This window comes from Myotis davidii, unplaced genomic scaffold (genome assembly GCF_000327345.1).
Source record: "Myotis davidii unplaced genomic scaffold, ASM32734v1 scaffold226, whole genome shotgun sequence".
NCBI lineage: Eukaryota > Metazoa > Chordata > Mammalia > Chiroptera > Vespertilionidae > Myotis > Myotis davidii.
The window spans coordinates 2,762,192-2,771,740 of NW_006297224.1; the positions used below are offsets into that span (position 1 = coordinate 2,762,192).

At 35.8% G+C, this 9,549-nt stretch overlaps 1 pseudogene; it reads right to left on the minus strand.

The window, feature by feature from the left end:
- Positions 1-1,325: 1,325 nt before the first annotated feature.
- LOC102755782 lies at positions 1,326-1,831 on the minus strand (annotated as a pseudogene).
- Positions 1,832-9,549: the final 7,718 nt, after the last annotated feature.

The following is a 9,549-nucleotide window of genomic DNA, read 5'->3' on the forward strand; positions in this document are numbered from 1 at the left end:
AAATAGAATAGGATAAGAAATAAGATTAGAAAGCCAGTTATTCTAGACCAGGGGTCCTCAAACTACGGCCCACGGGCCACATGCAAATACAAATATTGTATTCGTTCCCGTTTTGTTTTTTTACTTCAAAATAAGATATGTGCAGTGTGCATAGGAATTTGTTCATAGTTGTTTTTTTTTTTAAAACTATAGTCCGGCCCTCCAACGGTCTGAGGGACAGTGAACTGGCCCCCTGTTTAAAAAGTTTGAAGACCCCTGTATCTAGACCAACAGACTTAAATGAGATTCCATAAATGAAATATTGTGCCATTTCTGATATGTAAACTGACCCATTATATTGTTTGTTCTGTTGCATGCTTATCCACAGATCAGGCCCTACATAAACACCTTCAAGTCCTTTCTTCATCCCACAAAAACAACAGAGTTTAACTGGATAGGCAATAAGAGGCATACTTAAAATTTTTGAGATTTGCCAGTTTTAAATGGTATAATTTAATTTTTAGCTATTCTAAGTAAAGCAATGTTGGACTTAGTGTATTTGCACATTTCTTCCCCTTTTAGTGTCATTTTTAATATTATTTATACTTTTCAAACTACATTATATTTTTTCATTTTATTACTTTTAGTTGTTTGCTTTTATATGTGCCTTAAATATATTGAATATCAAAGATATTTAATCTTACCACCCATTCTTTCTCTGCTATTTTTCTATAATATTTTAGTTAGCTGAATTTCATCTTTTAATAGAATTCTTGAAAAAGGTTGTAAGACTAAAATTACTTGAGTTTTTTTGGAGGGGAGAGGTGCAAAAAAATTTTTATTGGCCAACAAATATACAACTTGGAATGGATTTGAGGCAAATTGTGCCATAAGCAAATTTTCTGTAAATGGCTAAACAAAGTTTAAAAAAGTAAGTAACAATAAAAGAAAATGTTCCTGGTACAGGACCAGCAGTACAAAAAAATAGTGTATGAGTACCTGGATAATACACCCATTTTTCAATAGTGCAACTTTAAGTACATATTGTTGACTGTCCATAGTGCACACAGAGTTACTACTTCACACTCCAACAACACGCTGACAGCTCCTGAGAAAACTACTTAAGGAAAGGCATAACCAAATGTTCCCTCATTTAACCAACTCCATCTAAGTTTAAATGTGCAGAAGGGCTTAGATATATGCAGAGTAAGTCACATACACCTGTTACTTGATTAATTTTCTAAAATAAGGTTTCGGGACAATGACAGTACGATAAGGGAAGAAAATATGGAGGAATGAAGTCCTAAATACTATAAATGCATATTTTTGACAGTAGGAGAAACCTTTTACAGATAAGTTACAAAGAAAAGGCAAATAAACAATTCTGTACAAGAAACTGAACACATTCTGTACAATGCCATCATTTGTACAAACTCTTCATTGTTTACTTGATCACCATCAATATCCGCTTCCCTGGTCATGTCACCAACCTCTTCATCAGTTTATTTCTCCCCAAGGTGTGTCATCACATGGCGAAGCTCTGCTGCACTAGTATAGCCATCGCCATTCTTATCAAACACATAGAATGCTTCTCTAATTCATCTTAACTCTCTGTGTCTTTCATTTTTCTTGCCATCATTGTCAGAAATTCTGGAAAGTCAATTGTGCCATTGGCATCTGCATCTACTTCTTTAACCATGTCCTATAACTCTACTTCTATGAGATTCTGTTCAAGAGACCTCATTACAGTTCCTGATTCCTTTGTTGTTAAAGTTCTATCACCATCCTTGTCAAACAGTGAAAAAGCTTCTTTGAATTCTGCAATCTGCTCTTCAACCAGTTGGTCAGCCATGATGCAAGTGGTACTGGCTTTTGACACGTGACCACACAACCACTGAGCTCACAAGCTCACTCTACTCGAACTCTGTTCCTTGAGTACTTGCAAATATGTCTTTAAAAAAATAATAGTCTTCTATCGCCTTTATACTTGAAGGATGGCCTAGTTAGGTATAAAAGCTTGAGTCACACTTTCTTTTCTTGAGTCATTGCATTTTTTTCCTTGGAATTTTTTCCCCACTATCTTTTCATAGATAATTGCAGGGGAAGTTTGATAGTATCTTGATTTTCTTTCACCTAAAATTATCTTGATATTTCTTTCTGCTTCCCCCAAATTCTTTATCTTTAAAATTAAACAATTGTTTTCAGGTTCTGTCTCAATAATGACCATTCTGTGTCACAGTGTAACCTCTCTGTGGGTTATAGTTTGTTCTTCAAGAGCAAGAGTCAAGTCTTTTATTTGAGAAAGTTTTCTTGAAATGTATTTAAATACTGCTTCTCTTCTATTATTCTGGGGTTTTTTTGATTCCGATTATGTGAATCTTAGGTATATTTTGCCTGTCTTTTGTGTATCATATTACCTTCAACATTTTTATATCTTTATTTCTGTTTATTTTATTTTCTCATGTACATCTCTTCTTGTGCTTTCTATGGTGTCACTATCTTTTGTGATACTGTAATCTAATTTTATTCCTAAATAATTCTGTTTTTTTACATATTCTTCTTGAATTCTATTAGATACCACTTTATTGCCATATGTCTAAAAACATAGCTTCTCTTATTGAGTCACATCTCCTTGAATCCTTATATTTCCTTCACAGTTGTAATTGTTTCTTTAATCATGGTGAAAGGTGGTGTTGTTATCTTTTTGAGGCAACATTTTTCTGGAGAAGTTTTTTTTTTGTTCAAAATAAATGATTTTTGTTGCTATTCCCTATTTTTATGGTGTCTTTGAAAAGATGATGAGTTTCCTAGGGCTGCCATAAAAAAGTATCACAAAGTGGATGGTTTGAAACAACAGAAATGTATTATCTCATAGTTCTGGAGCCTAAAAAAGTCGAGAATCAAAATGTCAGCATGACCATGTCCCCTATGAAACATGTGGAGGAGAGTCCTTAGCTTCTGGTGTTTGGCAGCAATCTTCAACATTCCCTGACTTGTGGCTGCCGCACTTCGATCTCCATTAGTGTCACATGGTATTCTCCCCTGTGTCTCTTCTTTTCTTATAAGGACACAGTTATATTAAAGTAAGGATGCACCCTACTCCAGTATGACCTCATCTTGAAGAATCACATCTGCAATGACCCTATTTCCAAATAAGTTCATGCTCTGAGAGTCTGAGGATTAGGATTTCAACATATCTTTCTTTTTGTGGGGAGGTGGTGGTGGGGGGAGGGGGCATTTCAATAACAGGACACTGGTTTTTGTTGTTGCTGTTTTTGATACTCAGGTTTGAATAAATTAAATTTTCCAAACAAGATAGCAGCAGGAGACTGTAGAAGATGGTGGCAATTTCCCAGGAGAGTGGGGCTGAGGAGATGGATGGATTGATGACAATATAACTCCTTTGTGCAGCCAGCCATGCCTCCCCACCTCTCAGACCTAGCCCCAGACCACTCTCCTTTCACTAAACACTGCTGCCAACAACCCAGGCCTCATCCTTCAAAGTGTCACGCTGTCTTCTGAAAGATGGTGCTTTCTTAGACCTGTCACTGCCAGGACCTCTGGGGACTCTCAGTACCTTATGCCACGGAAGCCCCAGTGACTGTACCCCATTGGAAATCAGCACTTTCTACTTAAGAAGGGGCTTTCCTTTCTGGGAGTTAGTATTTGTTGGTCGTTGCTGAGATCTGTCCCCTCTAGCCCACCTGTCCTCTCTGCCTTTCCCTAGCTTGCTGCTGTAACTTTCCAGGCAGATTTTATGAGACTTACTTGCGTTTGCCCATACAAAGAATTTGGGGTTTTCAAGTGTTCGCTGTCTCCTACTTTCACTGAAGATAGAGCTTGTAGGCTTTTCCTGCGTACCCTTCTTGTGGTTCTACTGGTTTTCCTAGAGAAGAAAGTAGACTTGAGACAAGGTTGCTATCAAGTTCCCGCCGGAACAGGAAGCTCTTGAACTGCTTTCTACCAGGAGTAAGGTGAACTATAACATGCATTCTTCCCCACCCTCTTCCAGCTCTTCCTCTGCAGCCTTCTCCTATTTTTCTTTTCTTTTTGAAAGAGACAGATCAGCATTATCCAATAAATACTTCTGAAATAATGGAAATGCTCTTGATCTCTGTTGAATATTGCAGCTATGGGCCACACTTGGTTAGTGAGCACTTAAAATGTGACTAGTATACCTGAGAAATTGAATTTATAATTTTATTTAAGTTAACTTAAATTTAAATAACGACATACGGCTAGTGAACAATGCAAATTTTAGACATAGGCAGGGCAAGGTAGAAGCTAGGAGTAAAGTAAGGAAAAAGGAAAAGACATTATGATGCATGGAGTGATGGACTGAAAGAGAAATAAAGATATTTACTTGGAATTTTATTGGGCTTTTCTATATAGCACGTAATATAAACTCTCCCTCCCTCTCTCTTTCTTTCTTTTTTTTTTCAATATATTTTATTGATTTTTTACAGAGAGGAAGGGAGAAGGAGAGAGGGTTAGAAACATCGATGAGAAAGAAACATTGATCAGCTGCCTCCTGCACACACCGCACTGGGGATGTTCCTGCAACCAAGGTACATGCCCTTGACTGGAACCGAACCCGGGACCCTTGAGTCCACAGGCCGATGCTCTATCCACTGAGCCAAACCAGTTAGGGCTCCTCCCTCTCTTTCTCTAAACTGAATGTAAATTCTATGTTTCTTACTAATACCATTTGGAAAATATTTTCTTTGGAGAATGCAGAGAAAAACTGAGTTATGCTCCAAAGTTGCTATGAGATTGTGCTTTTGGGCTGGTCATACTTGGGCTATAATTTTGCCTTGTTGTTGTTGTTATTAAAATCTCCCTATTACTTCCTTGGGAACAGGGTCCTTTCATGTGAGAAGGCATACCACTAAGTTTAAATTTTCAGAGTTTGTGTAAGGGCTTGAACCAATAAAAAATATATATCTGCAGAAAGGGCTTAAAGTCCTCGCACTACTCAACACAAGAATTACATTACATGGGAGAAATAGAGATCGATATATAGCAGTTCCCTCCTAAAACATGAAAATTTTTGGAAAATATTTTTTTCAGGGTTACATGCACAGATAGCTGTTTCCATCACTGTTATTTGAGCATTTTGGATACAGAACTAATATGTAGAACTCTATAGTTATTATAGTAACTACATGATGATCTTTTCTTCCCCTTTTGTCATGAATAACTTGGAAAACATCTTATGTCAGTGAATGATGAGTTCATCAGAAAATAAAAATTTTAAAAACAAGCAGTCTAAAACATTGTATTACAGATGGAAATGGCACCCAAATTAAATACCTACCAAAGACAATGTGTTACAACCACTGACTCATGTACAACATGATTCATTTCATCAAATCTTGAAAACTCATACCAGCCATATGGTTTCTTGCTTACTTTTGTGCATGCAGGTCTTCTTTGTCAAGGTACAGTATGAGCTTGCAGTCACTTATTGCTTAGAACAAATGACCCCAGTGTAGACTCTCTTCTGCATGGGGAGTTCTCATAACATTGATTGGCATTATGTGTTTTTGAAAGGTACTAGAAAATTCACTATAAAACCATCTGGGCTAGGAATTTCTTTGTGTGAAAGTATTTGATAAAAGAATGACCTTTATAATAAATATGGGCTATTCACTTTTTAAAATTTTATCTTGGATGAGTCTTGGTAAGTTATGTTCCTCAAGAAAATTGTCTTTCATTTAAGTTATAAGGTTGTTCACATATTCTGTTTTTGTCTTTCTAATGTATGTATAATAGATGTTAGTTTATTCCTAATAATGACAATTTAATCTCTGCATTTATTATTATTTTATTGCTTGGGTTTTATTGCTTTTATTAATCTTTTCAAGGGAAAAATAGCAGTTTTGTCAATTTTCTAATTTTGTTTTCTATTTCACTGAGTTCTGATATTATCTTTATTTTTTCTACCTTCTGCTTTTATGGCTTTAATTTTATTCTTTTATTTTTAACTTCTTAAGAAAAGATTGGCTATATAACTGGTTATAAATTTCCATGCTCTACTTTAACTGAATCACATGAATTGTAATATATTGAATTTCTGAATATTCTAAATTCTTTTTGTTTTTTTTAATATTTTTTTTTATTGATTTTTTTTTTTACAGAGAGGAAGGGAGAGAGAGAGAGAGAGAGAGAGAGAGAAAGAGAGAGACAGGCAGAAACATCGATGATAGAGAAACATCGATTAGCTGCCTCCTGCACATCTCCTACTGGGGATGTGCCCGCAACCCAGGTACATGCCCTTGACCGGAATCGAACCCGGGACCCTTCAGTCCACAGGCCGACGCTCTATCCACTGAGCCAAACCGGTTTCGGCAATATTCTAAATTCTTTTGTGGTTTCTTCTTTGGCCCACTAGTTATTTAGAACTGTAATATTTTATCTTCAAAAATTTGGATCTTTATCCAAATTTTTTCAAAATGTACATATTATTTAATATTTCACGTTTTGACCTTTATTAAAGACTTGGATTAGATGCAGCATATAATTTATGTTTGTGAATGTGCTCTCTGCACAACGTAATTTAAATAATTGCTGTGTACATTTGTGGTATATAAGATTTCATAGATATCAGTTTGGTTAAACTGGTGGATAGTATTTCTCTAATCTTTATCGGATCTCTTAACTGATTTTTTATATAGTTGTTCTAGCCATTTCTGTTTTATCAGCCAATCCTTGTTTCTATGAGTTACTGAAAGAGGAATGTGGAAATCTGCAATATTAAAGGTTGATTTACTTTCCCTCCAGATTTTTCAGTTTCTTATTTGAATTTTGAAGCTTTACATTTAAGCTCATACACATTCTGCCTATTTGAGACTTTTATTATTGTAAGGTGTCCCACACCATATCTGTTGCTCTTCTTTACCTCTTATTGATCCATGTTTCTATCCGGTGTCATTTCTCTTTATTATGAAGTAATTTTACTAAGCAATAAATTCTCTTAGTTTTGTTTATCTGAGTGAGAACTACCTTTATTTTGACATTATTTCCACAGGACAATTTTGCTGAATATAGAATTCTAGATTGGTAGTTATTTTTTCTTTTCTCTTAGTCCCTTAAGTATATTCTTCCAGTGTCATATGACCTTTATGTTTTCTGATAACTCAACCATTACTTTTTTTTGTTTCTCCCCCCCTGCCCACTTAAATATTGAGTCATTTTTCTGACTACTTTCAATATTTTTTGCGTTGGTTTTCAAATTTTCAGCAAGTCTATGATGTGGCTTGTATTAGTCAGGGTTCTTCAGAGAAACAGAACCAGTAGGAGACAGTGTATATATGAATGGGGATTTAGTATGAGGATTTGATCATGTGATTATGGAAGTTGAGAAGTCCCATGATCTGCTGTCCGCATGTTGCAGGCTCAGAAAAGCCAGTGCTATAAATTCAGTCTGATTCTGAAGGCCTGAGAATCAAGGGAATGGGTGGTGTTAAGTCCCAGCCCTGGGGCAGGATGTTTCAGCTCAAACTGCTCAAGTAGGCAGTCAGGAAGGAAAAGAGGTGCATTCTCCTTTTCTCTGCTTTTTTTGTTCTATTCAGGCCCTCAAGGGATTGGATGAGTCTCACACATTTGGGAAGGCAATTTATTTTATTGAGTCCACCAATTCACATGCACCCTCAGAGACACACCCCAAAATAATGTTTAATCTGGGCATCTTGTGGTACACAGTCATTTGTCACATAAAATTAACCATCCCATAAATAATTGTTCTTTTGTTTTTAATTTGCTTAGGATTTACTGAAATCTTTAGAGCTAAAAGTTGCTATTTATCATCAGATTTGGAAAATTTTTAATTATCATTTCTTCAAATATTTTTTGTCCAATTATTTATCTTGGACTATTATTTATATAACAAGCTTATATATATATATATATATAACAAGCTGTTTTTTCCTACAGTCACTGAGCTTTTGTTCTTAAGTTTTGATCTTTATTATTCAGATTGGGTGATTCTTTTGATATGTCTTCAAGTTCACTGACATTTTCATTTCAGATGTAGTACTTTTCAGTTCTAGAATTTCCATTTGATTCATTTTTAGATTTTTTTTACTTATATACTCAGATTTTCCATCTGTTCATTTTGAATAATAATCTTTAAGTCAGTTTTGAACAGATTTATAGTAACTATTTTAAACTCTTCACCTACATATTCTAACATGTCAGGGTCAATTTTTACTGACAATTTTTTTCTTGATGATGAGCCACATTTTTCCTCATAACTAGTGTTTTTTAATTATATGCTGAATATTATATAAGATGTGTTACAGATACTTTGTATTCTGATATCTTCCTGAAGAATGGTGATTTTTATTTTAGCAAGCAGTTAACTTTGGCTGCAGACAAACTCTGAATTCTGCAAATCCTACTATAAATAGTTTGAAACTTTGGCTCACTTCCCTCAGTCTTCTAGTTATAGCCCTTCAGTCAGGCTCCTGGATGTCTCCCTGGACTATTTGCAGTTCAAGCCTCAGCCGGGGACTGGGGCAGAATTTACACAATATTATGATCTCTTCTTCATTTCTCCCCTTACGTTCTAGCCACTCTGGTAGTACCAAATTCTGTCCTCTGACTCATCAAGCCAAGAAGACAAAGTTCCTCTGTTTGAGTTTCAGCCATCCCACACAATATGGATTGGGGTGTGCCCACAGGAGAAAAGCTGCACAAGTGCAAACTCACATAGTATAGTTTCCTTATTTCAAAAACTGACTATCCTTGAGATTTTTATCACTTTGACCATGCCCCAATGCTTTCAAATATTGGAAGTGGAACTATTAATAGTTTGAAATATTTCCTCTAAATCAGTGTTTAAAAGAGCTGAATTATTTGTAAAATGGTCAAAAATTCCTTTTGGAAGAAACCATGTTTAACCAACGTTTAAAAGAAAAGTTCTCGTTTTGTCACATTTTCATAGCAAGGTACTATGTGAGAGAGGAAAACCATTCTCTCCATTTGCCCCTGATTACAGATAGAATTTTCATGGTTCTCGTTCTGTGGGTTCTAGTCAACAGATACTTGAAGGGAGCATTTAGAGAGTCTGCCATGTGCTTAAAACTGTACTAATTACTTAAGGCAGATTATTTCACTTCATCCTTGCAAACCATCAATAGGGTAAGTGCTAACATTATCGTTAGTATATTGATGAGGAAATTGAGGCTAGCTAACTAGCTATGGCACGACTGGTAAGTGGTAGATTTGGTATTGAAGACCAAGAAGTTTGTCTTTAAAATGAACTCACAACCTCTCTGGCTTACTGTCTTGCTGTTAATAGTGAGGGAACCTCTGGGAATTCCCTTCCAGGGGAAGCTGGCAGTGTTTGGTCCTTTCTGGGAATGGTATGTTCAGGTAGGTTCCACATTTTGTGCACCTTCTTTGTACCAGACACCTTAATCTGCTTATACATGTTATCTCATTTAATCTTCCTAACAGCCCTGTGAGGCTGATATCATCATAACATTTTGCAGATCAGAAAACAGTGGCCCAGAGCAGTTCTACAACAAACCCCAAATCAGACCTTACGGGGCAGAACTTGGAACA